The 27,985-nt window shown below is 34.3% G+C and overlaps 39 non-coding genes across 39 annotated transcripts; 1 reads left to right on the top strand and 38 right to left on the bottom strand.

Annotated features, from left to right (window-relative positions):
* Positions 1-267: 267 nt before the first annotated feature.
* On the bottom strand, positions 268-338 carry TRNAG-GCC (transfer RNA glycine (anticodon GCC)). The gene has a single exon. It is a non-coding gene; the product is annotated as a tRNA-Gly (tRNA).
* Positions 339-520: 182 nt separating this feature from the next.
* Positions 521-591, bottom strand: TRNAG-GCC (transfer RNA glycine (anticodon GCC)). Its single transcript has one exon. It is a non-coding gene; the product is annotated as a tRNA-Gly (tRNA).
* A 183-nt stretch (positions 592-774) lies between these two features.
* Positions 775-845, bottom strand: TRNAG-GCC (transfer RNA glycine (anticodon GCC)). The gene has a single exon. It is a non-coding gene; the product is annotated as a tRNA-Gly (tRNA).
* A 1,199-nt stretch (positions 846-2,044) lies between these two features.
* On the bottom strand, positions 2,045-2,115 carry TRNAG-GCC (transfer RNA glycine (anticodon GCC)). The gene has a single exon. It is a non-coding gene; the product is annotated as a tRNA-Gly (tRNA).
* A 182-nt stretch (positions 2,116-2,297) lies between these two features.
* TRNAG-GCC (transfer RNA glycine (anticodon GCC)) lies at positions 2,298-2,368 on the bottom strand. Its single transcript has one exon. It is a non-coding gene; the product is annotated as a tRNA-Gly (tRNA).
* A 182-nt stretch (positions 2,369-2,550) lies between these two features.
* TRNAG-GCC (transfer RNA glycine (anticodon GCC)) lies at positions 2,551-2,621 on the bottom strand. The gene has a single exon. It is a non-coding gene; the product is annotated as a tRNA-Gly (tRNA).
* A 183-nt stretch (positions 2,622-2,804) lies between these two features.
* Positions 2,805-2,875, bottom strand: TRNAG-GCC (transfer RNA glycine (anticodon GCC)). Its single transcript has one exon. It is a non-coding gene; the product is annotated as a tRNA-Gly (tRNA).
* A 182-nt stretch (positions 2,876-3,057) lies between these two features.
* TRNAG-GCC (transfer RNA glycine (anticodon GCC)) lies at positions 3,058-3,128 on the bottom strand. The gene has a single exon. It is a non-coding gene; the product is annotated as a tRNA-Gly (tRNA).
* A 182-nt stretch (positions 3,129-3,310) lies between these two features.
* Positions 3,311-3,381, bottom strand: TRNAG-GCC (transfer RNA glycine (anticodon GCC)). Its single transcript has one exon. It is a non-coding gene; the product is annotated as a tRNA-Gly (tRNA).
* Positions 3,382-3,564: 183 nt separating this feature from the next.
* Positions 3,565-3,635, bottom strand: TRNAG-GCC (transfer RNA glycine (anticodon GCC)). Its single transcript has one exon. It is a non-coding gene; the product is annotated as a tRNA-Gly (tRNA).
* Positions 3,636-3,817: 182 nt separating this feature from the next.
* Positions 3,818-3,888, bottom strand: TRNAG-GCC (transfer RNA glycine (anticodon GCC)). Its single transcript has one exon. It is a non-coding gene; the product is annotated as a tRNA-Gly (tRNA).
* Positions 3,889-4,324: 436 nt separating this feature from the next.
* Positions 4,325-4,395, bottom strand: TRNAG-GCC (transfer RNA glycine (anticodon GCC)). Its single transcript has one exon. It is a non-coding gene; the product is annotated as a tRNA-Gly (tRNA).
* A 436-nt stretch (positions 4,396-4,831) lies between these two features.
* On the bottom strand, positions 4,832-4,902 carry TRNAG-GCC (transfer RNA glycine (anticodon GCC)). Its single transcript has one exon. It is a non-coding gene; the product is annotated as a tRNA-Gly (tRNA).
* Positions 4,903-12,831: 7,929 nt separating this feature from the next.
* Positions 12,832-12,902, bottom strand: TRNAV-GAC (transfer RNA valine (anticodon GAC)). The gene has a single exon. It is a non-coding gene; the product is annotated as a tRNA-Val (tRNA).
* A 436-nt stretch (positions 12,903-13,338) lies between these two features.
* TRNAG-GCC (transfer RNA glycine (anticodon GCC)) lies at positions 13,339-13,409 on the bottom strand. The gene has a single exon. It is a non-coding gene; the product is annotated as a tRNA-Gly (tRNA).
* A 689-nt stretch (positions 13,410-14,098) lies between these two features.
* On the bottom strand, positions 14,099-14,169 carry TRNAG-GCC (transfer RNA glycine (anticodon GCC)). The gene has a single exon. It is a non-coding gene; the product is annotated as a tRNA-Gly (tRNA).
* A 183-nt stretch (positions 14,170-14,352) lies between these two features.
* Positions 14,353-14,423, bottom strand: TRNAS-GCU (transfer RNA serine (anticodon GCU)). Its single transcript has one exon. It is a non-coding gene; the product is annotated as a tRNA-Ser (tRNA).
* Positions 14,424-14,605: 182 nt separating this feature from the next.
* Positions 14,606-14,676, bottom strand: TRNAG-GCC (transfer RNA glycine (anticodon GCC)). The gene has a single exon. It is a non-coding gene; the product is annotated as a tRNA-Gly (tRNA).
* A 436-nt stretch (positions 14,677-15,112) lies between these two features.
* On the bottom strand, positions 15,113-15,183 carry TRNAG-GCC (transfer RNA glycine (anticodon GCC)). The gene has a single exon. It is a non-coding gene; the product is annotated as a tRNA-Gly (tRNA).
* Positions 15,184-15,614: 431 nt separating this feature from the next.
* On the bottom strand, positions 15,615-15,685 carry TRNAG-GCC (transfer RNA glycine (anticodon GCC)). Its single transcript has one exon. It is a non-coding gene; the product is annotated as a tRNA-Gly (tRNA).
* Positions 15,686-16,121: 436 nt separating this feature from the next.
* Positions 16,122-16,192, bottom strand: TRNAG-GCC (transfer RNA glycine (anticodon GCC)). Its single transcript has one exon. It is a non-coding gene; the product is annotated as a tRNA-Gly (tRNA).
* Positions 16,193-16,375: 183 nt separating this feature from the next.
* On the bottom strand, positions 16,376-16,446 carry TRNAG-GCC (transfer RNA glycine (anticodon GCC)). The gene has a single exon. It is a non-coding gene; the product is annotated as a tRNA-Gly (tRNA).
* Positions 16,447-16,882: 436 nt separating this feature from the next.
* Positions 16,883-16,953, bottom strand: TRNAG-GCC (transfer RNA glycine (anticodon GCC)). The gene has a single exon. It is a non-coding gene; the product is annotated as a tRNA-Gly (tRNA).
* A 686-nt stretch (positions 16,954-17,639) lies between these two features.
* Positions 17,640-17,710, bottom strand: TRNAG-GCC (transfer RNA glycine (anticodon GCC)). Its single transcript has one exon. It is a non-coding gene; the product is annotated as a tRNA-Gly (tRNA).
* A 1,450-nt stretch (positions 17,711-19,160) lies between these two features.
* On the bottom strand, positions 19,161-19,231 carry TRNAG-GCC (transfer RNA glycine (anticodon GCC)). Its single transcript has one exon. It is a non-coding gene; the product is annotated as a tRNA-Gly (tRNA).
* A 183-nt stretch (positions 19,232-19,414) lies between these two features.
* TRNAG-GCC (transfer RNA glycine (anticodon GCC)) lies at positions 19,415-19,485 on the bottom strand. The gene has a single exon. It is a non-coding gene; the product is annotated as a tRNA-Gly (tRNA).
* A 431-nt stretch (positions 19,486-19,916) lies between these two features.
* On the bottom strand, positions 19,917-19,987 carry TRNAG-GCC (transfer RNA glycine (anticodon GCC)). The gene has a single exon. It is a non-coding gene; the product is annotated as a tRNA-Gly (tRNA).
* A 740-nt stretch (positions 19,988-20,727) lies between these two features.
* On the top strand, positions 20,728-20,800 carry TRNAV-UAC (transfer RNA valine (anticodon UAC)). The gene has a single exon. It is a non-coding gene; the product is annotated as a tRNA-Val (tRNA).
* A 1,603-nt stretch (positions 20,801-22,403) lies between these two features.
* On the bottom strand, positions 22,404-22,474 carry TRNAG-GCC (transfer RNA glycine (anticodon GCC)). The gene has a single exon. It is a non-coding gene; the product is annotated as a tRNA-Gly (tRNA).
* A 436-nt stretch (positions 22,475-22,910) lies between these two features.
* TRNAG-GCC (transfer RNA glycine (anticodon GCC)) lies at positions 22,911-22,981 on the bottom strand. Its single transcript has one exon. It is a non-coding gene; the product is annotated as a tRNA-Gly (tRNA).
* Positions 22,982-23,417: 436 nt separating this feature from the next.
* TRNAG-GCC (transfer RNA glycine (anticodon GCC)) lies at positions 23,418-23,487 on the bottom strand. Its single transcript has one exon. It is a non-coding gene; the product is annotated as a tRNA-Gly (tRNA).
* Positions 23,488-23,919: 432 nt separating this feature from the next.
* Positions 23,920-23,990, bottom strand: TRNAG-GCC (transfer RNA glycine (anticodon GCC)). The gene has a single exon. It is a non-coding gene; the product is annotated as a tRNA-Gly (tRNA).
* A 689-nt stretch (positions 23,991-24,679) lies between these two features.
* Positions 24,680-24,750, bottom strand: TRNAG-GCC (transfer RNA glycine (anticodon GCC)). Its single transcript has one exon. It is a non-coding gene; the product is annotated as a tRNA-Gly (tRNA).
* A 182-nt stretch (positions 24,751-24,932) lies between these two features.
* Positions 24,933-25,003, bottom strand: TRNAS-GCU (transfer RNA serine (anticodon GCU)). The gene has a single exon. It is a non-coding gene; the product is annotated as a tRNA-Ser (tRNA).
* A 1,117-nt stretch (positions 25,004-26,120) lies between these two features.
* TRNAG-GCC (transfer RNA glycine (anticodon GCC)) lies at positions 26,121-26,191 on the bottom strand. Its single transcript has one exon. It is a non-coding gene; the product is annotated as a tRNA-Gly (tRNA).
* A 183-nt stretch (positions 26,192-26,374) lies between these two features.
* Positions 26,375-26,445, bottom strand: TRNAG-GCC (transfer RNA glycine (anticodon GCC)). Its single transcript has one exon. It is a non-coding gene; the product is annotated as a tRNA-Gly (tRNA).
* Positions 26,446-26,885: 440 nt separating this feature from the next.
* TRNAG-GCC (transfer RNA glycine (anticodon GCC)) lies at positions 26,886-26,956 on the bottom strand. The gene has a single exon. It is a non-coding gene; the product is annotated as a tRNA-Gly (tRNA).
* Positions 26,957-27,397: 441 nt separating this feature from the next.
* Positions 27,398-27,468, bottom strand: TRNAG-GCC (transfer RNA glycine (anticodon GCC)). The gene has a single exon. It is a non-coding gene; the product is annotated as a tRNA-Gly (tRNA).
* Positions 27,469-27,905: 437 nt separating this feature from the next.
* On the bottom strand, positions 27,906-27,976 carry TRNAG-GCC (transfer RNA glycine (anticodon GCC)). The gene has a single exon. It is a non-coding gene; the product is annotated as a tRNA-Gly (tRNA).
* Positions 27,977-27,985: the final 9 nt, after the last annotated feature.

Raw genomic sequence — 27,985 nt, forward strand, 5'->3', positions numbered from 1 at the left:
TGACGACCAAAACATGCAAGGGCCGGGAATCGAACCCGGATCTCCCGCGTGGCAGGCGAGAATTCTACTATTGAACCACCGAGGCTCTGCAAAGAGTAGAATATGGAAAAATGTTATTTCACCTGAATATTTGATAATCAAACCAAACATTTCTTTGAATTATTATCTCAAATAATATTTTTAGAAGGATTTATCAATTTAACAATTATCATTTTACATAATTTTCGTAAACACAAGATCGTTATGCATTAAATGAAGACCAAAACATGCATCGGCCGGGAATCGAACCCGGATCTCCCGCGTGGCAGGCGAGAATTCTACCATAGAACCACCGAGGCTCTGCAAAGAATACAATATGGAAAAAATGGTATTTCACGTGAATATTTGATAATCAAACCAAACATTTCTTTGAATTATTATCTCAAATAATATTTTTAGAAGGATTTATCAATTTAACAATTATCATTTTACATAATTTTCGTAAACATAATATCGTTAAACATTAATGACGACCAAAAAATGCATCGGCCGGGAATCGAACCCGGATCTCCCGCGTGGCAGGCGAGGATTTTACCATTGAACCACCGAGGCTCTGCAAAGAGTACAATATGGAAAAAATGGTATTTCACCTGAATATTTGATAATCAAACCAAACATTTCCTTGAATTATTATCTCAGATAATATTTTTAGAAGGATTTATCAGTTTAACAATTATCATTTTACATAATTTTCGTAAACACAATATCGTTATGCATTAAATGAAGACCAAAACATGCATCGGCCGGGAATCGAACCCGGATCTCCCGCGTGGCAGGCGAGAATTCTACCATAGAACCACCGAGGCTCTGCAAAGAATACAATATGGAAAAAATGGTATTTCACGTGAATATTTGATAATCAAACCAAACATTTCTTTGAATTATTATCTCAAATAATATTTTTAGAAGGATTTATCAATTTAACAATTATCATTTTACATAATTTTCGTAAACATAATGTCGTTAAACATTAATGACGACCAAAAAATGCATCGGCCGGGAATCGAACCCGGATCTCCCGCGTGGCACGCGAGAATTCTACCATTGCACCACCGACGCTCTGCAAAGAGTACAATATGGAAAAAATGGTATTTCACCTGAATATTTGATAATCAAACCAAACATTTCTTTGAATTATTATCTCAGATAATATTTTTAGAAGTATTTATCAATTTAACAATTATTATTTAACATAATATTCGTAAACATTTTATCGTTAAACGTTAATGACGACCAAAAAATGCATCGGCCGCGAATCGAAACCGGATCTCCCCCACGTGGCAGGCGAGAATTCTACCATTGAACCACCGAGGCTCTGCAAAGAGTACAATATGGAAAAAATGGTATTTCACCTGAATATTTGATAATCAAGCCAAACATTTCTTTGAATTATTATCTCAGATAATATTTTTAGAAGTATTTATCAATTTTTTTCAATTATCATTTTACATAATTTTCGTAAACACAATATCGTTATGCATTAAATGACGACCAAAACATGCATGGGCCGGGAATCGAACCCGGATCTCCCGCGTGGCAGGCGAGAATTCTACTATTGAACCACCGAGGCTCTGCAAAGAGTAGAATATGGAAAAATGTTATTTCACCTGAATATTTTATAATCAAACCAAACATTTCTTTGAATTATTATCTCAAATAATATTTTTAGAAGGATTTATCAATTTAACAATTATCATTTTACATAATTTTCGTAAACACAATATTATTATGCATTAAATGACGACCAAAACATGCAGCGGCCGGGAATCGAACAGGGATCTCCCGAGTGGCAGGCGAGAATTCTACCATTGAACCACCGAGGCTTTGCAAAGAGTAGAATATGGAAAAATGGTATTTCACCTGAATATATGATATACAAACCAAATATTTCTTTGAATTATTATCTCAAATAAAATTTTAAGAAGGATTTATCAATTTAACAATTATCATTTTACATAATTTTCGTAAACACAATATCGTTATGCATTAAATGACGACCAAAACATGCATCGGCCGGAAATTGAACCCGGATCTCCCGCGTGGCAGGCGAGAATTCTACCATTGAACCACCAAAGCTCTGCAAAGAGAAGAATATGGAAAAATTGTATTTCACCTGAATATTTGATAATCAAACCACACATTTTTTCGAATATTTATCTCAATTAAAATTTTTAGAAGGATTTATCAATTTAACAATTATCATTTTACATAATTTTCGTAAACACAATATCGTTATGCAATAAATGACGACCAAAACACGCATCGGCCGGGAATCGAACCCGGATCTCTCGCGTGGCAGGCGAGAATTTTACCTTTGAACCACCGAGGCTCTGCAAAGAGAAGAATATGGAAAAAATGGTATTTCACCTGAATATTTGATAATCAAACCAAACATTTCTTTGAATTATTATCTCAAATAATATTTTTAGAAGGATTTATCAATTTAACAATTATCATTTTACATAATTTTCGTAAACACAATATCGTTATGCATTAATGACGACCAAAAAATGCATCGGCCGGGAATCGAAACCGGATCTCCCGCGTGGCAGGCGAGAATTCTACCATTGAACCACCGAGGCTCTGCAAATAGTACAATATGGAAAAAATGGTATTTCACCTGAATATTTGATAATCAAACCAAACATTTCTTTGAATTATTATCTCAAATAAAATTTTAAGAAGGATTTATCAATTTAACAATTATCATTTTACATAATTTTCGTAAACACAATATCGTTATGCATTAAATGACGACCAAAACATGCATCGGCCGGAAATTGAACCCGGATCTCCCGCGTGGCAGGCGAGAATTCTACCATTGAACCACCAAAGCTCTGCAAAGAGAAGAATATGGAAAAATTGTATTTCACCTGAATATTTGATAATCAAACCACACATTTTTTCGAATATTTATCTCAATTAAAATTTTTAGAAGGATTTATCAATTTAACAATTATCATTTTACATAATTTTCGTAAACACAATATCGTTATGCAATAAATGACGACCAAAACACGCATCGGCCGGGAATCGAACCCGGATCTCTCGCGTGGCAGGCGAGAATTTTACCTTTGAACCACCGAGGCTCTGCAAAGAGAAGAATATGGAAAAAATGGTATTTCACCTGAATATTTGATAATCAAACCAAACATTTCTTTGAATTATTATCTCAAATAATATTTTTAGAAGGATTTATCAATTTAACAATTATCATTTTACATAATTTTCGTAAACACAATATCGTTATGCATTAATGACGACCAAAAAATGCATCGGCCGGGAATCGAAACCGGATCTCCCGCGTGGCAGGCGAGAATTCTACCATTGAACCACCGAGGCTCTGCAAATAGTACAATATGGAAAAAATGGTATTTCACCTGAATATTTGATAATCAAACCAAACATTTCTTTGAATTATTATCTCAAATAATATTTTTAGAAGGATTTATCAATTTAACAATTATCATTTTACATAATTTTCGTAAACACAATATCGTTATGCATTAAATGACGACCAAAACATGCATCGGCCGGAAATCGAACCCGGATCTCCCGCGTGGCAGGCGAGAATTCTACCATTGAACCACCGAGGCTCTGCAAAGAGAAGAATATGGAAAAAATGGTATTTCACCTGAATATTTGATAATCAAACCAAACATTTCTTTGAATTATTATCTCAAATAATATTTTTAGAAGGATTTATCAATTTAACAATTATCATTTTACATAATTTTCGTAAACACAATATCGTTATGCATTAATGACGACCAAAAAATGCGTCGGCCGGGAATCGAAACCGGATCTCCCGCGTGGCAGGCGAGAATTCTACCATTGAACCACCGAGGCTCTGCAAATAGTACAATATGGAAAAAATGGTATTTCACCTGAATATTTGATAATCAAACCAAACATTTCTTTGAATTATTATCTCAAATAATATTTTTAGAAGGATTTATCAATTTAACAATTATCATTTTACATAATTTTCGTAAACACAATATCGTTATGCATTAAATGACGACCAAAACATGCATCGGCCGGAAATCAAACCCGGATCTCCCGCGTGGCAGGCGAGAATTCTACCATTGAACCACCGAGGCTCTGCAAAGAGAAGAATATGGAAAAAATGGTATTTCACCTGAATATTTGATAATCAAACCAAACATTTCTTTGAATTATTATCTCAAATAATATTTTTAGAAGGATTTATCAATTTAACAATTATCATTTTACATAATTTTCGTAAACACAATATCGTTATGCATTAATGACGACCAAAAAATGCATCGGCCGGGAATCGAAACCGGATCTCCCGCGTGGCAGGCGAGAATTCTACCATTGAACCACCGAGGCTCTGCAAATAGTACAATATGGAAAAAATGGTATTTCACCTGAATATTTGATAATCAAACCAGACATTTCTTTGAATTATTATCTCAAATAATATTTTTAGAAGGATTTATCAATTTAACAATTATCATTTTACATAATTTTCGTAAACACAATATCGTTATGCATTAAATGACGACCAAAACATGCATCGGCCGGAAATCAAACCCGGATCTCCCGCGTGGCAGGCGAGAATTCTACCATTGAACCACCGAGGCTCTGCAAAGAGAAGAATATGGATAAAATGGTATTTCACCTGAATATTTGATAATCAAACCAAACATTTCTTTGAATTATTATCTCAAATAATATTTTTAGAAGGATTTATCAATTTAACAATTATCATTTTACATAATTTTCGTAAACACAATATCGTTATGCATTAATGACGACCAAAAAATGCATCGGCCGGGAATCGAAACCGGATCTCCCGCGTGGCAGGCGAGAATTCTACCATTGAACCACCGAGGCTCTGCAAATAGTACAATATGGAAAAAATGGTATTTCACCTGAATATTTGATAATCAAACCAAACATTTCTTTGAATTATTATCTCAAATAATATTTTTAGAAGGATTTATCAATTTAACAATTATCATTTTACATAATTTTCGTAAACACAATATCGTTATGCATTAAATGACGATTAAAACATGCATCGGCCGGAAATCAAACCCGGATCTCCCGCGTGGCAGGCGAGAATTCTACCATTGAACCACCGAGGCTCTGCAAAGAGAAGAATATGGAAAAAATGGTATTTCACCTGAATATTTGATAATCAAACCAAACATTTTTTCGAATGTTTATCTAAATTAAAATTTTTAGAAGGATTTATCAATTTAACAATTATAATTTTACATAATTTTCGTAAAAACAATATCGTTATGCATTAATGACGACCAAAAAATGCATCGGCCAGGAATCGAAACCGGATCTCCCGCGTGGTAGGCGAGAATTCTACCATTGAACCACCGAGGCTCTGCAAAGAGAAGAATATGGAAAAATGGTATTTCTCCTGAATATTTGATAATCAAACCAAACATTTCTTTGAATTATTATCTCAAATAATATTCTAAGGGAGCGGTAGCTCCCTTAGATAAGGCCTGATGACGGCTTTAATGTATAAGAAAGGTTTTTGGATTGGTTTTAACTTTTTCGTATTAAGTTTATTGTTTCGAAATTTTTCCACTGAACTAAAATCCGGGACCTTAATATGTGGTAAAAATTTCAAGATGATCCACCTAATAGTTTATTTTATAAAGCATAAAGTTGCTAAGGGTGGTTTTCATTTCCATAAAATTAATCACAGATTTTGGCGAAAAACTAGAGAATCTCCATAGAAATAACATGGGAAATTTTCCAAACTTACCCATTTTGTAACTACCCTTACAAAAATAACTATACGTTTGATTGATTTGAAAATGGTCTTAAATGAAAGCCCCATTTTTAAAGTGGGCGCCAATTTTTGTTTCATTAAGAAAAACAAAGTTTAAGTATTGTTTTTAATAGTTTTAATTACCTGCTCCGAATTACGTAGTTTACCTTTAAACTGTGGAACTTAAGACTTTTTTGCTTGGGTTAAGTAATAAAGAAAGTCATTCTAGGACTTACGTCGTTTTACTGCGGATAATCAAATCGGTAGGGCAATTAGCTACCTTAATTGTCATTATAACTTTTGCGCGTCCAACTTATGTAGTTGCGAAGTACAGATTAAATTTAATTAAACAAAATAAGCAATTAAAGATAATTACCAATTATAGGTAATTAAATTTTTACACGAGTCTAAACTATAACATCTGTTTGTGTCCAAGTCTACGGAATCTGTTTAAGCGCAGACCTACAGAATATTTTTGTGCAAAGGGGTATAAAATCTCTTTGTGCAGAGGCCTATGCAATTTTTTTGTTTCCAGGTCTATGGAATCTTTTCGTGCACAGGCCTATGGAATATTGTTTTACACAGGTCTACGTAATGTTTTTGTGCAAATCTGCATGAAGTACTTTTGAGTATAGGAGTATGGAATCTTCTGTGCACTGGTCTATGGAATTTTTTGTTCATGGGTCTATGGTATATTTATGTGCACAAGTTTGAAGAATCTTTATGTGCACACAAGTCTGAAGAATCTTTATGTGCCCAGGTGAAAAATCTTGTTTTGCACAGGTCTACGACTTCTGTTTGTGCACAGGCCTTTGGAATCTGATTTGCTCATTTCTATGACATCTCTTTTTGCGCAAGTCAATAACATTTGTTTATGCACAAGACTAAAACATCTGTTTGTGCACAAAACTAAAACATCTGTTTGTACACAAGACTAAAACATCTGTTTGTGCACAAAACTAAAACATCTGTTTGTACACAAGACTAAAACAACTGTTTGTGCACAAAACTAAAACATCTGTTTGTACACAAGACTAAAACATCTGTTTGTGCACAAAACTAAAACATCTGTTTGTGCACAAAACTAAAACATCTGTTTGTACACAAGACTACAACATCTGTTTTTGCACAAGTCTAAAACATCTGTTTGTGCACAAGTCTAAATCATCTGTTTGTGCACAAGTCTAAATCATCTGTTTGTGAACAAGTCTAAATCATCTGTTTGTGAACAAGTCTATAACACCTGTTTGTGAGCAATTCTATAAAACCTGTTTGTGAGCAATTCTATAACACCTGTTTGTGAGCAATTCTATAACACCTGTTTGTGAGCAATTCTATAACACCTGCTTGTGAACAAGTCTATAACACCTGTGTGTGAACAAGTCTATAACATCTCTTTGTGCACAAGTCTATAACATCTGTTTATTCACAAGTCTATGACATCTGTTTGTGCACACGCGAGTGACTTCTGTCTGAGCAAGGGTCGACGGAATATTTTTAAGCACGGGTCTACGGATTATTTTTGTGCAAATGGGTATGGAATCTTTTTGAGCATAAGGGTTTGAAATCTTTTTTAGCACAGGGGTATTGAAAATGTTTGTGCATAAATCTATGGAATCTGATGTGCACATGTCTATAACATCTCTTTTTGCGCGAGTCTAAGACATTTCTTTGTGCACAAGCCTGTGATTTCTATTTGTGCACAAGTGAACGAAAAATTTTTATGCATAGGTGTACGGAATATTTTTGTGCAGAGGTGTACGAACTGTTTTTGTTCACAGGTGTACGAAATATTATAGGTGAAACTGGATTTGGAATAATTTTGTGCACAGGTGTACGAACTGTTTTTTTCACAGGTGTACGGAATATTATGGTGAAAATGGATTTGGAATATTTTTGTTCACAGGTGTACGGAATATTATGGTGAAAATGGATTAGGAATATTTTTGTGCACAGGTGTACGGAATATTTTTGTGAAAATGGATACCGAATATTTTTGTGCACAGGTGTACGTGATATTCTTGTGCAAGGGTGTACGTGATATTTTTGTGCACAGGTGAACGTGATATTTTTGCGCAAATGGGTAAGGAAAATTTTTGAGCATAGGGTTATGGAATGTTTTTGTGAAAATGGATACCGAATATTTTTGTGCACAGGTGTACGTGATATTTTTGTGCAAATGGGTAAGGAAAAGTTTTGAGCATAGGGTTATGGAATGTTTTTGTGCAGAGGTCAATGGAATATTTTTGTGTACAGGTATATGGAAGGTTTTTGTGCAGAAGTCCGTGAAATATTTTTGTGTACAGGTATATGACTCATGTTTGTGCACAAATCTATAAAATGTTATGTGCACCGGTCTAGGACATATGATTTTGCACAAGTCTATGGCATCATTTAGTGCAAAAGTCTAAGGGATGTGTTTTTGCACAAATATTTGACATCTATTTTTGCACAAATATTTGACATCTATTTTTGCACAAATATTTGACATCTATTTTTGCACAAATATTTGACATCAATTTTTGCACAAGTCTATGGTATTTGTGTGTGTACAGGTCTACAAAATATGTTTGTGCACAAGTCTGAAGAATCTTTATGTGCACAAGTCTACGGAATCTCATGTGCATATGTCTTTTTGAGCAGGTCTATGAAATTAGTTTTTACACAAGCATATGACATCTGTTTGTGCACAAGTCTATAACATCGGATTGTGCAAAACCGTGTGACTTCCGTTTGTGTACAAGCCTGTGGAATCTATTTGTGCACGAGTCTTCTTATTATATTTGTGCGCAAATCTATGGAATCTGTTTATGCGCTAGTCTACGGCATCTGTTTGTGCACGGGTCTCCGGAAAATGTTTGTGCAAATGGGTGTGAAATATTTTTGAGCGTACGGGGGTATGGAATGTTTCTGAACAGGTCCAAGGCATGTTTTTGTGCACAGGTCCATGGATTATTTTTGTACACAGGTCTATGTCACATGTTTATACTATAGCCAATAGAATATTTTGTGCATAGCTCAATGGAGTCATTTTGTGCACAGTTTTATGAAATATTTTTGTGCGCAGGTCTAGGGAATATTTCTGGGCAAATGGTTATGGAATAGTTTTGTGCTATGGGTATGAAATCTTTATGTACACAGGTCTAAGGAATCTTTATGTGCACAAGCCTATATAATGTTTTGTGCACAGTTCCATGAAATCTTTTATGCACATCTCCATGAGATCTTTTGTGCACAGGTCTATGGAAACTTGATGTGCACAAGTCTATAGAATGTTTTTTGTGCACAGGTCTATGGCTTCTGTTTGTGCACAAAACTATGGAATCTGGTTTGAACATGTCTATGACATCTGTTGTGCACAAGCTTGTGACTTCCACTTGTGCACAAGCCTGTGACTTCCACTTGTGCACAAGCCTGTGACTTCCACTTGTGCACAAGCCTGTGACTTCCACTTGTGTACAAGTCTACGGAATTTGTTTGTGCACATGGCTACGGAATCTGTGCACAGATCTCCGGAATCTGTTTGTACATAGGTTTACGGAATCTGTTTCTTTATAGGTCTACGGCATCTGTTTGTGCACAGGCCTACGGCATATTTTTTGAGCACAGGTCTAGGGAATCTTTTTGTGCACAGTTTTATGGAATCTCTTTGGGCACAGGTATATGGAATATTTTTGTGCACAGGTCTATGGAATCGTTTTGTGCAAATGGGTATGGAATCGTTTTGTGCAAATTAGTATGGAATCGTTTTGTGCTGTTGGGTATGAAATTGTTTTGCGCAAATGGGTATGGAATCTTTTTGTAAACCGGTCTATGGAATCTTTATGTAAACCGGTCTATGGAATCTTTATGTAAACACGTCTATGACTTCTGTTTGTAAACAAGTCTTAGACTTCTGTTTGTAAACAAGTCTAAGACTTCTGTTTTTGCACTAGTCCATGGAATCTGATGTGCACATATCCATGACATCTCTTTTTGCGCAACTCTATGATGTATTTTTTGCGCAAGTCTATGACATCTGTTTGTGCACAACCCTGTGACTTCCGTTTGTGTACAAGTCTCCGGAATCTGTTTATGCACATGTCTACGGTATCTGTTTGTGCACAGGTCTACGGAATATTTTTGTGCACAGGTCTTCGGAATACTTTTGTGCTTAGGTCTACGGAATATTTTTGTGCACAGGCCTACTGAATCGGTTTGAGCAGAGGCCTAACGAATCTGTTTTTGCAAAGGCCACTGCATCTGTTTGTGCACAGGTCTAAAGAACATTTTTCTGAAAATGGATACGGGATATTTTTGTGCATATGGATATGCAGTATTTTTGTGCACTGGTGTACGAGATATTCTTGAGCATATTTTTGAGCATAGGGGTATGGAATATTTTTCTGCAGAGGTCCATGGAATATTTTGTGTTCAGGTATATAACATCTCTTTTTGCACAAGTTTATGACATCTGTTTGTGCGTAAGTCTATGACATCAGTGTGTGCGCAAGTCTATGACATCAGTGTGTGCGCAAGTCAATTACATCAGTTTGTGCTCAATTCTAAGGGATCTGTTTGTGCACAAGTCTACGGGATTAGTTTGTACACAATTATATGACATGTGTTTTCACAAGTCTATGTTATCTACGAAATATGTTTGTGTACTCAGGGTGACTACAAATAACCTTGTAATATTTATGGGAAAATAGGAAATTTACAATTGATTTAAAGGAAATTATAGGAGACTAGCTGTTACCCGCGGCATCGCTTGAGTGTAGTAAAAACTTCCATCAAGTATGCGTACATTTTACTGATTCGACTAATATTTTTGTAGCATAATAGTAGCGAAGGCACTCGGCGTCGCCCATCAGCTCGTCGGGACATTTTTAATTACTTTACACGCAGACATTCTATAAAGAAAGGTTTTTAAATATCTGGCCGCCATTTAAAATGATGGCAACAAATCGATCCCGAAAGACCATTCAGCCCGTCTATAGGTTAAGGGAATCCAGTGTACTAAATATTTGTGTAATCGGTTGCAACTCGCGGACTTCCTAACAAAGAGAAGATTTGTTACATTTCTGGGCGCCATTTATGAAGATGGCGGCGGATTGGAAAAATCGTTCTTAGTACGCGCCTACTACTTACGAGTAACGTTCCTCCAAATTTTCAGCCTTCTGGGGCCAGTGGTTTGGGCTGGGCGATGATTATCAGTCAGTCTGTCAGTCAGTCAGGACTTTGATTTATATAGATATAGATGTATAATTAAAAAAGCAGGAAAAGACAAGAGAACTACTCTTGAAAAAATAGCAAAATATAGGTTGCAAATGATTTGAAAGTAATAAAACAAGATTTACAAAGGAGCTTTGGTTTAATTATAACCATAAGTTCGTAAGATATGTTACATAAATTTGTCACTGTTAACTGAGAGCTTGTCTCGAAGTGACGTAAATGAAACGTCATAGATTCTCGTAAAGCGACGCCTGATAAGGCCCTGTCAAAGGCTTAGTACAGACTAAATAGGAAGATGGAGTAGAAAATCGCGTGTAGTCAATTCTCGCGTCGTTCTCGAACTAGCTCTCATTAAGTCTCTAGCATTTTGAAATATAGGAAGTGTCATACTTATGGAACGTAATCTTAGAAACATATGCTAAAACTTTAAAACATCACAGACTTCCCTGACAAATATTTTTAGAGGCTTCCATGGCTTTGGTGATATATAACAAAACCAAGAATGAGAGCGCACAAAATATCTACAATTTCAAAAAATAGGAAAATATAGGATAATTATCGAAATTATAGGAACTAATAGGAAGACATCCGAAAATAAGAAAAATTATAAAATTTAGGAAATGTGGTCACCCAGCGCAGGTCTATGGAATATGTTTGTGCACAGGTGTATAGATTGTTTTTGTACACAGGTCTACGTAATAATTTTTTAGCCTAAGTCTTCGGAATCTATTTGTATTATTGCATCCACTATGCTTTGCACGTGAAAACGACGGGAAGGCAATTTGAGTTGGACTGGGCGTGTAAGCAATCAAGTTCAAACGCGGTAACTAATAAACGCGCAACACCACAAGACTTAAATGGAGCGCCTGCTTTTCAGTATACGTTTTGAAATACTAGTTTCTAAACAGTTTTAATTCATATTAAGACTGAAGTTACAGATATTAATAAAAACTGTCTTTGTACACAAAGACGCGAAAAAGTATGAGATAAGTGTAGAAAATTAATTGTTTGAAGTAACAGATATTCAAATTTTCATTTTTGAAGACGTGATTATAAAACATCAATTATTTGAAAAAATTTCTTATCTTAGTTTTTTTCACAAAAATGTCAGAGAAACCACCTTGATACTACTGTTTATTTTCGAGAAACATTTGCTTCGAGGAAGTTCAAATACTCGGATATCTGAAAAATAGAGCTAGAAATATTTATTTTTATATTTTAAAATTGAAAGTATTGCGAACCGAAAATTACATTCGTACTTTGACTGTGTTGTAGTTATTAGAGTCAAAAGGATCTGTAGCTTGATTGTGATCTTTTGAGAGATATACAACACGTTAATTTTTGAAACCTCGAAAACTTCAAACTAAACGAACACGTTTTGTTAAGTTTTCATGCTTGTTTTATTCTGTCTGCTATCAACAATTTTCTGCCCATTTTATTCTCCTTATGGGCCCGAATATTCAAACTAACTCTAAATTTTGAATAGAAATAAAATGCATACGTTTTTTACTTTTAAAATGATGCACATGTTTAAGGATAAAATATTTAACTTAAGGAATTTTGGTGAAAAAAACTAAGATAAGAAATTTTTTCAAATAATTGATGTTTTATAATCACGTCTTCAAAAATGAAAATTTGAATATCTGTTACTTCAAACAATTAATTTTCTACACTTATCTCATACTTTTTCGCGTCATTGTGTACAAAGACAGTTTTTATTAATTTTTAGAAGGATTTATCAATTTAACAATTATCATTTTACATAATATTCGTAAACATAATATCGTTAAACATTAATGACGACCAAAAAATGCATCGGCCGGGAATCGAAACCGGATCTCCCGCGTGTCAGGCGAGAATTCTACCATTGAACCACCGAGGCTCTGCAAAGAGTACAATATGGAAAAAATGGTATTTCACCTGAATATTTGATAATCAAGCCAAACATTTCTTTGAATTATTATCTCAGATAATATTTTGAGAAGTATTTATCAATTTTTTCAATTATCATTTTACATAATTTTCGTAAACACAATATCGTTATGCATTAAATGACGACCAAAACATGCATGGCCTGGGAATCGAACCCGGATCTCCGCGTGGCAGGCGAGAATTCTACTATTGAACCACCGAGGCTCTGCAAAGAGTAGAATATGGAAAAATGTTATTTCACCTGAATAATTGATAATCAAACCAAACATTTCTTTGAATTATTATCTCAAATAATATTTTTAGAAGGATTTATCAATTTAACAATTATCATTTTACATAATTTTCGTAAACACAATATTATTATGCATTAAATGACGACCAAAACATGCACCGGCCGGGAATCGAACCCGGATCTCCCGAGTGGCAGGCGAGAATTCTACCATTGAACCACCGAGGCTTTGCAAAGAGTAGAATATGGAAAAATGGTATTTCACCTGAATATATGATATACAAACCAAACATTTCTTTGAATTATTATCTCAAATAAAATTTTAAGAAGGATTTATCAATTTAACAATTATCATTTTACATAATTTTCGTAAACACAATATCGTTATGCATTAAATGACGACCAAAACATGCATCGGACGGGAATCGAACCCGGATCTCCCGCGTTGCAGGCGAGAATTCTACCATTGAACCACCGAGGCTCTGCAAAGAGTACAATATGGAAAAAATGGTATTTCACCTGAATATTTGATAATCAAACCAAACATTTCTTTGAATTATTATCTCAAATAATATTTTTTGAAGGATTTATCAATTTAACAATTATCATTTTACATAATTTTCGTAAACGCAATATCGTTATGCATTAAATGACGACCAAAACATGCATCGGCCGGAAATCGAACCCGGATCTCCCGCGTGGCAGTCGAGAATTCTACCATTGAACCACCGAGGCTCTGCAAAGAGAAGAATATGGAAAAAATGGTATTTCACCTAAATATTTGATAATCAAACCAAACATTTTTTCGAATGTTTATCTCAATTAAAATTTTTAGAAGGATTTATCATTTAACAATTATCATTTTACATAATTTTCGTAAACACAATATCGTTATGCATTAAATGACGACCAAAACATGCATCGGCCGGGAATCGAACCCGGATCTCCCGCGTGGCAGGCGAGAATTCTACCATTGAACAACCGAGGCTCTGCAAAGAGTACAATATGGAAAAAATGGTATTTCACCTGAATATTTGATAATCAAACCAAACATTTCTTTGAATTATTATCTCTAATAATATTTTTAGAAGGATTTATCAATTTAACAATTATCATTTTACATAATTTTCGTAAACACAATATCGTTATGCATTAAATGACGGCAAAAACATGCATCGGCCGGGAATCGAAACCGGATCTCCCGCGTAGCAGGCGGGAACTCTACCACTGAACCACCGAGGCTCTGCAAAGAATGCAATATGGAAAAAATTGTATTTCACGTGAATATTTGATAATCAAACCAAACATTTCTTTGAATTATTATCTCAAATAATATTTTTAGAAGGATTTATCATTTAACAATTATCATTTTACATAATTTTCGTAAACACAATATCGTTATGCATTAAATGACGACCAAAAAATGCATCGACCGGGAATCGAACCCGGATCTCCCGCGTGGCAGGCGAGAATTCTACCATTGAACCACCGAGGCTCTGCAAAGAGTACAATATGGAAAAAATGGTATTTCTCCTGAATATTTGATAATCAAACCAAACATTTCTTTGAATTATTATCTCAGATAATATTTTTAGAAGGATTTATCAATTTAACAATTATCATTTTACGTAATTTTCGTAAACACAATATCGTTATGCATTAATGACGACCAAAAAATGCATCGGCCGGGAATCGAAACCGGATCTCCCGCGTGGCAGGCGAGAATTCTACCATTGAACAACCGAGGCTCTGCAAAGAGTACAATATGGAAAAAATGGTATTTCACCTGAATATTTGATAATCAAACCAAACATTTCTTTGAATTATTATCTCAGATAATATTTTTAGAAGTATTTATCAATTTAACAATAATCATTTTACATAATTTTCGTAAACACAATATCGTTATGCATTAAATGACGACCAAAACATGCATCGGCCGGGAATTGAACCCGGATCTCCCGCGTGGCAGGCGAGAATTCTACCATTGAACAACCGAGGCTCTGCAAAGAGTACAATATGGAAAAAATGATATTTCACCTGAATATTTGATAATCAAACCAAACATTTCTTTGAATTATTATCTCTAATAATATTTTTAGGATTTATCAATTTAACAATTATCATTTTACATAATTTTCGTAAACACAATATCGTTATGCATTAAATGACGACCAAAACATTCATCGGCCGGGAATCGAACCCGGATGTCCCACGTGGCAGGCGAGAATTCTATCATTGAACCACCGAGGATCTGCAAAGAGTAGAATATGGAAAAATGGTATTTTACCTGAATATTTGATAATCAAACCAATCATTTCTTTGAATTATAATCTCAAATAATATTTTTAGAAGGATTTATCAATTAACAATTATCATTTTACATAATTTTCGTAAACACAATATCGTTATGCATTAATGACGACCAAAAAATGCATCGGCCGGGAATCGAAACCGGATCTCCCGCGTGGCAGGCGAGAATTCTACCACTGAACCACCGAGGCTCTGCAAAGAATGCAATATGGAAAAAATTGTATTTCACGTGAATATTTGATAATCAAACCAAACATTTCTTTGAATTATTATCTCAAATAATATTTTTAGAAGGATTTATCAATTTAACAATTATCATTTTACATCATTTTCGTAATCACAATATTGTTATGCATTAAATGAAGACCAAAACATGCATCGGCCGGAAATCGAACCCGGACTTCCCGAGTGGCAGGCGAGAAATCTACCATTGAACCACCGCGGCTCTTCAAAGAGAAGAATATGGAAAAAATGGTATTTCACCTGAATATTTGATAATCAAACCAAACATTTTTTAGAATGTTTACCTCAATTAAAATTTTTAGAAGGATTTATCATTTAACAATTATCATTTTACATAATTTTCGTAAACACAATATCGTTATGCATTAAATGACGACCAAAAAATGCATCGACCGGGAATCGAACCCGGATCTCCCGCGTGGCAGGCGAGAATTCTACCATTGAACCACCGAGGCTCTGCAAAGAGAAGATTATGGAAAAAATGGTATTTCACCTGAATATTTGATAATCAAACCAAACATTTTTTTGAATGTTTATCTCAATTAAAATTTTTAGAAGGATTTATCAATTTAACAATTATCATTTTAAATAATTTTCGTAAACAAAATATCGTTATGCATTAAATGACGACCAAAACATGCATCGGCCGGGAATCGAACCCGGATCTCCCGCGAGGCAGGCGAGAATTCTACCATTGAACCACCGAGGCTCTGCAAAGAGAAGAATATGGAAAAAATGGTATTTCTCCTGAATATTTGATAATCAAACCAAACATTTCTTTGAATTATTATCTCTAATAATATTTTTAGAAGGATTTATCAATTTAACAATTGTCATTTTACATAATTTTCTTAAACACAATATCGTTATGCATTAATGACGACCAAAAAATGCATCGGCCGGGAATCGAAACCGGATCTCCCGCGTGGCAGGCGAGAATTCTACCATTGAACCACCGAGACTCTGCAAAGAGTACAATATGGAAAAAATGGTATTTCACCTGAATATTTGATAATCAAACCAAACATTTCTTTGAATTATTATCTCAAATAATATTTTTAGAAGTATTTATCAATTTAACAATAATCATTTTACATAATTTTCGTAAACACAATATCGTTATGCATTAAATGACGACCAAAACATGCATCGGCCGGGAATTGAACCCGGATCTCCCCCGTGGCAGGCGAGAATTCTACCATTGAACCACCGAGGCTCTGCAAAGAGTACAATATGGAAAAAATGATATTTCACCTGAATATTTGATAATCAAACCAAACATTTCTTTGAATTATTATCTCTAATAATATTTTTAGGATTTATCAATTTAACAATTATCATTTTACATAATTTTCGTAAACACAATATCGTTATGCATTAAATGACGACCAAAACATGCATCGGCCGGAAATCGAACCCGGATCTCCCGCGTGGCAGGCGAGAATTCTACCATTGAACCACCGAGGATCTGCAAAGAGAAGAATATGGAAAAAATGGTATTTCACCTGAATATTTGATAATCAAACCAAACATTTTTTCGAATGTTTATCTCAATTAAAATTTTTAGAAGGATTTATCAATTTAACAATTATCATTTTACATAATTTTCGTAAGCACAATATCGTTATGCATTAAATGACGACCAAAACATGCATGGCCCGGGAATCGAACCCGGATGTCCCACGTGGCAGGCGAGAATTCTACCATTGAACCACCGAGGCTCTGCAAAGAGAAGAATATGCAAAAATAGTATTTCACCTGAATATTTGATAATAAAACCAAACATTTCTTTGAATTATTATCTCAGATAATATTTTTAGAAGTATTTATCAATTTAACAATTATCATTTTACATAATATTCGTAAACATAATATCGTTAAACATTAATGACGACCAAAAAATGCATCGGCCGGGAATCGAACCCGGATCTCCCGCGTGGCAGGCGAGAATTCTACTATTGAACCACCGAGGCTCTGCAAAGAGTAGAATATGGAAAAATGTTATTTCACCTGAATATTTGATAATCAAACCAAACATTTCTTTGAATTATTATCTCAAATAATATTTTTAGAAGGATTTATCAATTTAACAATTATCATTTTACATAATTTTCGTAAACACAATATTATTATGCATTAAATGACGACCAAAACATGCACCTGCCGGGAATCGAAACCGGATCTCCCGCGTTGCAGGCGAGAATTCTACCATTGAACCACCGAGGCTCTGCAAAGAGTACAATATGGAAAAAATGGTATTTCACCTGAATATTTGATAATCAAACCAAACATTTCTTTGAATTATTATCTCAAATAATATTTTTTGAAGGATTTATCAATTTAACAATTATGATTTTACATAATTTTCGTAAACGCAATATCGTTATGCATTAAATGACGACCAAAACATGCATCGGCCGGAAATCGAACCCGGATCTCCCGCGTGACAGTCGAGAATTCTACCATTGAACCACCGAGGCTCTGCAAAGAGAAGAATATGGAAAAAATGGTATTTCACCTAAATATTTGATAATCAAACCAAACATTTTTTCGAATGTTTATCTCAATTAAAATTTTTAGAAGGATTTATCATTTAACAATTATCATTTTACATAATTTTCGTAAACACAATATCGTTATGCATTAAATGACGACCAAAACATGCATCGGCCGGGAATCGAAACCGGATCTCCCGCGTTGCAGGCGAGAATTCTACCATTGAACCACCGAGGCTCTGCAAAGAGTACAATATGGAAAAAATGGTATTTCACCTGAATATTTGATAATCAAACCAAACATTTCTTTGAATTATTATCTCAAATAATATTTTTTGAAGGATTTATCAATTTAACAATTATGATTTTACATAATTTTCGTAAACGCAATATCGTTATGCATTAAATGACGACCAAAACATGCATCGGCCGGAAATCGAACCCGGATCTCCCGCGTGACAGTCGAGAATTCTACCATTGAACCACCGAGGCTCTGCAAAGAGAAGAATATGGAAAAAATGGTATTTCACCTAAATATTTGATAATCAAACCAAACATTTTTTCGAATGTTTATCTCTATTAAAATTTTTAGAAGGATTTATCATTTAACAATTATCATTTTACATAATTTTAAGTAAACACAATATCGTTATGCATTAAATGACGACCAAAACATGCATCGGCCGGAAATCGAACCCGGATCTCCCGCGTGGCAGGCGAGAATTCTACCATTGAACAACCGAGGCTCTGCAAAGAGAAGAATATGGAAAAAATGGTATTTCTCCTGAATATTTGATAATCAAACCAAACATTTCTTTGAATTATTATCTCTAATAATATTTTTAGAAGGATTTATCAATTTAACAATTGTCATTTTACATAATTTTCGTAAACACAATATCGTTATGCATTAATGACGACCAAAAAATGCATCGGCCGGGAATCGAAACCGGATCTCCCGCGTGGCAGGCGAGAATTCTACCATTGAACCACCGAGGCTCTGCAGAGAGTACAATATGGAAAAAATGGTATTTCACCTGAATATTTGATAATCAAACCAAACATTTCTTTGAATTATTATCTCAAATAATATTTTTAGAAGTATTTATCAATTTAACAATAATCATTTTACATAATTTTCGTAAACACAATATCGTTATGCATTAAATGACGACCAAAACATGCATCGGCCGGGAATTGAACCCGGATCTCCCGCGTGGCAGGCGAGAATTCTACCATTGAACCACCGAGGCTCTGCAAAGAGTACAATATGGAAAAAATGATATTTCACCTGAATATTTGATAATCAAACCAAACATTTCTTTGAATTATTATCTCTAATAATATTTTAAGGATTTATCAATTTAACAATTAACATTTTACATAATTTTCGTAAACACAATATCGTTATGCATTAAATGACGACCAAAACATTCATCGGCCGGGAATCGAACCCGGATGTCCCACGTGGCAGGCGAGAATTCTATCATTGAACCACCGAGGATCTGCAAAGAGTAGAATATGGAAAAATGATATTTTACCTGAATATTTGATAATCAAACCAATCATTTCTTTGAATTATAATCTCAAATAATATTTTTAGAAGGATTTATCAATTAACAATTATCATTTTACATAATTTTCGTAAACACAATATCGTTAGGCATTAATGACGACCAAAAAATGCATCGGCCGGGAATCGAAACCGGATCTCCCGCGTGGCAGGCGAGAATTCTACCATTGAACCACCGAGGCTCTGCAAAGAGTACAATATGGAAAAAATGGTATTTCACCTGAATATTTGATAATCAAACCAAACATTTCTTTGAATTATTATCTCAAATAATATTTTTAGAAGGATTTATCAATTTAACAATTATCATTTTACATAATTTTCGTAAACACAATATCGTTATGCATTAAATGACGACCAAAACATGCATGGCCCGGGAATCGAACCCGGATCTCCCGCGTGGCAGGCGAGAATTCTACTATTGAACCACCGAGGCTCTGCAAAGAGTAGAATATGGAAAAATGTTATTTCACCTGAATATTTGATAATCAAACCAAACATTTCTTTGAATTATTATCTCAAATAATATTTTTAGAAGGATTTATCAATTTAACAATTATCATTTTACATAATTTTCGTAAACACAATTCTACAGGGCCGGTAGGCCCTTGTAGATATGACTTGATACTCTTTTGTAACGTTAAAGCAAAATTCACATGCTTTTACCAATTTTCCTATGGAGATTAACATGTGGTTTTTCGTGATAATTAACCACCTCTAACTGAAAAACTAGAGCGAAGTTACTTTTCGGAATACTCTTAATTTAACAATTAAGTATTCAGGGTGTGCGATCGGCTAGTCTAATCAGAAACAATTAAGTCTAAGTATGTTAATTTTAGTTAATTACAGAAGTACTTGTTTCGACCATCGTGATTGGACATAATAATAATGCTAGAGCTCTTCGAAAACTCAAAATAACCAAGTATCTATGGTGTAGTGGTTATCACGTCCGCTTTACACTCGGAAGGTCCCAGGTTCGAGCCCTGGTAGATACATGACTTGACTATCGTTATTGGACACAATAATAAGCTAAATCTCCTCGAAAACTCAGAATAACCAAGTATTCATTGTGTAGTGGTTATCACGTCCGCTTTACATGCGGAAGGTCCCGGGTTCGAGCCCTGGTAGATACATGTTTTGACCATCGTGATTGGACATAATAATAAGCTAGATCTCTTAGGAATCTCAGTATTACCAGGTATGTGTAGTGCAGTGGTTATCTCGTCCGCCTAACACGCGGAAGGTGCAACGTTCGGGTCCTGCTAGATGCATGTTTTGACCATCGTAATTGGACATAATAATAAGCGGTAAAGAAAACATAATTACTCAAAATTTAATTACATTAAGACTGAAGCGACAGATATTATATAAAAACGTCTTGGTTTGGAACAAGGCCGAAAAAACAAACGATATGTGTGAGGTTTATCAATTGACTGAAGTTTCAGATATTGAAATTTTTTCTAGTTGTTTTTATACACTCAATCCTTAATCAATATTTAATTCAATCAACTGATTTTACTGTTAATCGACCTAGTCCCTCTAAATTAATTGAAAAAATTACATATCTACGCTTTTTCAAGAACAATTACATTTTCCGAAAACATTTTATAATGAAATTAATTATTTTGAAGGGATTTCGGGTCAATGCTCACTAACTTGTGAGCATCTTGACCGACATAGTTTTAATTGTTGCTGGCTTGACAAATTTTCAAGTTTGCACCAAAAGAAGTTTAAATCTGTTTTAAGTTGTTGATAAGACTGTCGTTTAGAGTGAATGTCGTCTACTTAAGACAAAGCAACAAAGTTTATCCTGTGTGGTAAAGGGTAAAGATCACATAAACAGAAATACTTCTCAGACTTGTTATATTCATTTCCCGCGGAAATAATATGGTTAAACACATCATTCATTACTAGTTATGCCAAGAAGGTCACATTTAACTCCGACACCTCCTCCCTTCCTCTATTTTCAAAATATATGGCATTTTATAATCACCAGTGGTTTCAGTGTATGGGTCATCTGAGCCGTCGCAACACACTCAGCCAATATTACCATAGACTGAGTTATGACCAAGAAATTCTTAAGTACGGAAAAGGAAGTTCCAGTGCAACTTTACCATCAAAGAGGCGACAATAGAAATGTAGCATTTCGATATACGAAATTAAATGTATAAATTCGCGCAACACCCTTGTTTGGCATCCACGATCAAATATTTACATTTTCCATTCGAGTTATGCCAAAGTTCGCTTGCTTTTTTTAGACATCCAGTAGAACATTTCAAATATTCAATACTGTATCCTCAACATGATAAATTAATTTCACGATAAAATGTTTTCGGAAAATGTAATTGTTCTTGAAAAAGCGTAGATATGTAATTTTTTCAATTAATTTAGAGGGACTAGGTCGATTAACAGTAAAATCAGTTGATTGAATTAAATATTGATTAAGGATTGAGTGTATAAAAACAACTAGAAAAAATTTCAATATCTGAAACTTCAGTCAATTGATAAACCTCACACATATCGTTTGTTTTTTCGGCCTTGTTCCAAACCAAGACGTTTTTATATAATATTATTATGCATTAAATGACGACCAAAACATGCACCGGCCGGGAATTGAACCCGGATCTCCCGAGTGGCAGGCGAGAATTCTACCATTGAACCACCGAGGCTTTGCAAAGAGTAGAATATGGAAAAATGGTATTTCACCTGAATATTTGATAATCAAACCAAACATTTTTTCGAATTACTATCTCTAATAATATTTTTAGAAGGATTTATCAATTTAACAATTATCATTTTACATAATTTTCGTAAACGCAATATCGTTATGCATTAAATGACGACCAAAACATGCATCGGCCGGAAATCGAACCCGGATCTCCCGCGTGACAGTCGAGAATTCTACCATTGAACCACCGAGGCTCTGCAAAGAGGAGAATATGGAAAAAATGGTATTTCACCTGAATATTTGATAATCAAACCAAACATTTTTTTGAATGTTTATCTCAATTAAAATTTTTAGAAGGATTTATCAATTTAACAATTATCATTTTACATAATTTTCGTAAACACAATATCGTTATGCATTAAATGACGACCAAAACATGCATCGGCCGGGAATCGAACCCGGATCTCCCGCGAGGCAGGCGAGAATTCTACCATTGAACCACCGAGGCTCTGCAAAGAGAAGAATATGGAAAAAATGGTATTTCTCCTGAATATTTGATAATCAAACCAAACATTTCTTTGAATTATTATCTCTAATAATATTTTTAGAAGGATTTATCAATTTAACAATTGTCATTTTACATAATTTTCGTAAACACAATATCGTTATGCATTAATGACGACCAAAAAATGCATCGGCCGAGAATCGAAACCGGATCTCCCGCGTGGCAGGCGAGAATTCTACCATTGAACCACCGAGGCTCTGCAAAGAGTACAATATGGAAAAAATGGTATTTCACCTGAATATTTGATAATCAAACCAAACATTTCTTTGAATTATTATCTCAAATAATATTTTTAGAAGTATTTATCAATTTAACAATAATCATTTTACATAATTTTCGTAAACACAATATCGTTATGCATTAAATGACGACCAAAACATGCATCGGCCGGGAATTGAACCCGGATCTCCCGCGTGGCAGGCGAGAATTCTACCATTGAACCACCGAGCCTCTGCAAAGAGTACAATATGGAAAAAATGATATTTCACCTGAATATTTGATAATCAAACCAAACATTTCTTTGAATTATTACCTCTAATAATATTTTTAGGATTTATCAATTTAACAATTATCATTTTACATAATTTTCGTAAACACAATATCGTTATGCATTAAATGACGACCAAAACATTCATCGGCCGGGAATCGAACCCGGATGTCCCACATGGCAGGCGAGAATTCTATCATTGAACCACCGAGGATCTGCAAAGAGCAGAATATGGAAAAATGGTATTTTACCTGAATATTTGATAATCAAACCAATCATTTCTTTGAATTATAATCTCAAATAATATTTTTAGAAGGATTTATCAATTAACAATTATCATTTTACATAATTTTCGTAAACACAATATCGTTATGCATTAATGACGACCAAAAAATGCATCGGCCGGGAATCGAAACCGGATCTCCCGCGTGGCAGGCGAGAATTCTACCATTGAACCACCGAGGCTCTGCAAAGAGAAGAATATGGAAAAATAGTATTTCACCTGAATATTTGATAATCAAACCAAACATTTCTTTGAATTATTATCTCAGATAATATTTTTAGAAGTATTTATCAATTTAACAATTATCATTTTACATAATATTCGTAAACATAATATCGTTAAACATTAATGACGACCAAAAAATGCATCGGCCGGGAATCGAAACCGGATCTCCCGCGTGTCAGGCGAGAATTCTAACATTGAACCACCGAGGCTCTGCAAAGAGTACAATATGGAAAAAATGGTATTTCACCTGAATATTTGATAATCAAGCCAAACATTTCTTTGAATTATTATCTCAGATAATATTTTGAGAAGTATTTATCAATTTTTTCAATTATCATTTTACATAATTTTCGTAAACACAATATCGTTATGCATTAAATGACGACCAAAACATGCATGGCCCGGGAATCGAACCCGGATCTCCCGCATGGCAGGCGAGAATTCTACTGTTGAACCACCGAGGCTCTGCAAAGAGTAGAATATGGAAAAATGTTATTTCACCTGAATATTTGATAATCAAACCAAACATTTCTTTGAATTACTATCTCTAATAATATTTTTAGAAGGATTTATCAATTTAACAATTATCATTTTACATAATTTTCGTAAACACAATATTATTATGCATTAAATGACGACCAAAACATGCACCGGCCGGGAATCGAACCCGGATCTCCCGAGTGGCAGGCGAGAATTCTACCATTGAACCACCGAGGCTTTGCAAAGAGTAGAATATGGAAAAATGGTATTTCACCTGAATATTTGATAATCAAACCAAACATTTTTTCGAATTACTATCTCTAATAATATTTTTAGAAGGATTTATCAATTTAACAATTATCATTTTACATAATTTTCGTAAACACAATATCGTTATGCATTAAATGACGGCAAAAACATGCATCGGCCGGGAATCGAAACCGGATCTCCCGCGTAGCAGGCGGGAATTCTACCACTGAACCACCGAGGCTCTGCAAAGAATGCAATATGGAAAAAATGGTATTTCACGTGAATATTTGATAATCAAACCAAACATTTCTTTGAATTATTATCTCAAATAATATTTTTAGAAGGATTTATCAATTTAACAATTATCATTTTACATCATTTTCGTAAACACAATATTGTTATGCATTAAATGAAGACCAAAACATGCATCGGCCGGAAATCGAACCCGGACTTCCCGAGTGGCAGGCGAGAAATCTACCATTGAACCACCGCGGCTCTGCAAAGAGAAGAATATGGAAAAAATGGTATTTCACCTGAATATTTGATAATCAAACCAAACATTTTTTAGAATGTTTACCTCAATTAAAATTTTTAGAAGGATTTATCATTTAACAATTATCATTTTACATAATTTTCGTAAACACAATATCGTTATGCATTAAATGACGACCAAAACATGCATCGGCAAAGAGTACAATATGGAAAAAATGGTATTTCACCTGAATATTTGATAATCAAACCAAACATTTCTTTGAATTATTATCTCTAATAATATTTTTAGAAGGATTTATCAATTTAACAATTATCATTTTACATAATTTTCGTAAACACAATATCGTTATGCATTAAATGACGGCAAAAACATGCATCGGCCGGAAATCGAAACCGGATCTCCCGCGTAGCAGGCGGGAATTCTACAACTGAACCACCGAGGCTCTGCAAAGAATGCAATATGGAAAAAATGGTATTTCACGTGAATATTTGATAATCAAACCAAACATTAATAATAATAATAATATTTTTAGGATTTATCAATTTAACAATTATCATTTTACATAATTTTCGTAAACACAATATTGTTATGCATTAAATGAAGACCAAAACATGCATTGGCCGGAAATCGAACCCGGACTTCCCGAGTGGCAGGCGAGAAATCTACCATTGAACCACCGCGGCTCTGCAAAGAGAAGAATATGGAAAAAATGGTATTTCACCTGAATATTTGATAATCAAACCAAACATTTTTTAGAATGTTTACCTCAATTAAAATTTTTAGAAGGATTTATCATTTAACAATTATCATTTTACATAATTTTCGTAAACACAATATCGTTATGCATTAAATGACGACCAAAAAATGCATCGACCGGGAATCGAACCCGGATCTCCCGCGTGGCAGGCGAGAATTCTACCATTGAACCACCGAAGCTCTGCAAAGAGAAGATTATGGAAAAAATGGTATTTCACCTGAATATTTGATAATCAATCCAAACATTTTTTCGAATGTTTATCTCAATTAAAATTTTTAGAAGGATTTATCAATTTAACAATTATCATTTTACATAATTTTCGTAAACACAATATCCTTATGCATTAAATGACGACCAAAACATGCATCGGCCGGGAATCGAACCCGGATCTCCCGCGTGGCAGGCGAGAATTCTACCATTGAACCACCGAGGCTCTGCAAAGAGAAGAATATGAAAAAATGGTACCCTATTTCTCCTGAATATTTGATAATCAAACCAAACATTTCTTTGAATTATTATCTCTAATAATATTTTTAGAAGGATTTATCAATTTAACAATTGTCATTTTACATAATTTTCGTAAACACAATATCTTTATGCATTAATGACGACCAAAAAATGCATCGGCCGGGAATCGAAACCGGATCTCCCGCGTGGCATTCGAGAATTCTACCATTGAACCACCGAGGCTCTGCAAAGAGTACAATATGAAAAAAATGGTATTTCACCTGAATATTTGATAATCAAACCAAACATTTCTTTGAATTATTATCTCAAATAATATTTTTAGAAGGATTTATCAATTTAACAATTATCATTTTACATAATTTTCGTAAACACAATATCCTTATGCATTAAATGACGACCAAAACATGCATCGGCCGGGAATCGAACCCGGATCTCCCGCGTGGCAGGCGAGAATTCTACCATTGAACCACCGAGGCTCTGCAAAGAGAAGAATATGGAAAAAATGGTACCCTATTTCTCCTGAATATTTGATAATCAAACCAAACATTTCTTTGAATTATTATCTCTAATAATATTTTTAGAAGGATTTATCAATTTAACAATTGTCATTTTACATAATTTTCGTAAACACAATATCTTTATGCATTAATGACGACCAAAAAATGCATCGGCCGGGAATCGAAACCGGATCTCCCGCGTGGCATTCGAGAATTCTACCATTGAACCACCGAGGCTCTGCAAAGAGTACAATATGAAAAAAATGGTATTTCACCTGAATATTTGATAATCAAACCAAACATTTCTTTGAATTATTATCTCAAATAATATTTTTAGAAGGATTTATCAATTTAACAATTATCATTTTACATAATTTTCGTAAACACAATATCGTTATGCATTAAATGACGACAAAAACATGCATCGGCCGGGAATCGACCCCGGATCTCCCGCGTGGCAGGCGAGAATTCTACCACTGAACCACCGAGGCTCTGCAAAGAGTACAATATGGAAAAAATGGTATTTTACCTGAATATTTGATAATCAAACCAAACATTTCTTTTAATTATTATCTCAAATAATATTTTTAGAAGGATTTATCAATTTAACAATTATCATTTTACATAATTTTCGTAAACGCAATATCGTTATGCATTAAATGACGACCAAAACATGCATCGGCCGGAAATCGAACCCGGATCTCCCGCGTGGCAGTCGAGAATTCTACAATTGAACCACCGAGGCTCTGCAAAGAGAAGAATATGGAAAAAATGGTATTTCACGTGAATATTTGATAATCAAACCAAACATTTCTTTGAATTATTATCTCAAATAATATTTTTAGAAGGATTTATCAATTTAACAATTATCATTTTACATAATTTTCGTAAACACAATATCGTTATGCATTAAATGACGACCAAAACATGCATCGGCCGGGAATCGAACCCGGACCTCCCGAGTGGCAGGCGAGAACTCTACCATTGAACCACCGAGGCTCTGCAAAG

This window comes from Phalangium opilio, unplaced genomic scaffold, assembly GCF_054372755.1.
Source record: "Phalangium opilio isolate 3A_F unplaced genomic scaffold, DU_Popi_V2 ptg000002l_1, whole genome shotgun sequence".
NCBI classification, from domain to species: domain Eukaryota; kingdom Metazoa; phylum Arthropoda; class Arachnida; order Opiliones; family Phalangiidae; genus Phalangium; species Phalangium opilio.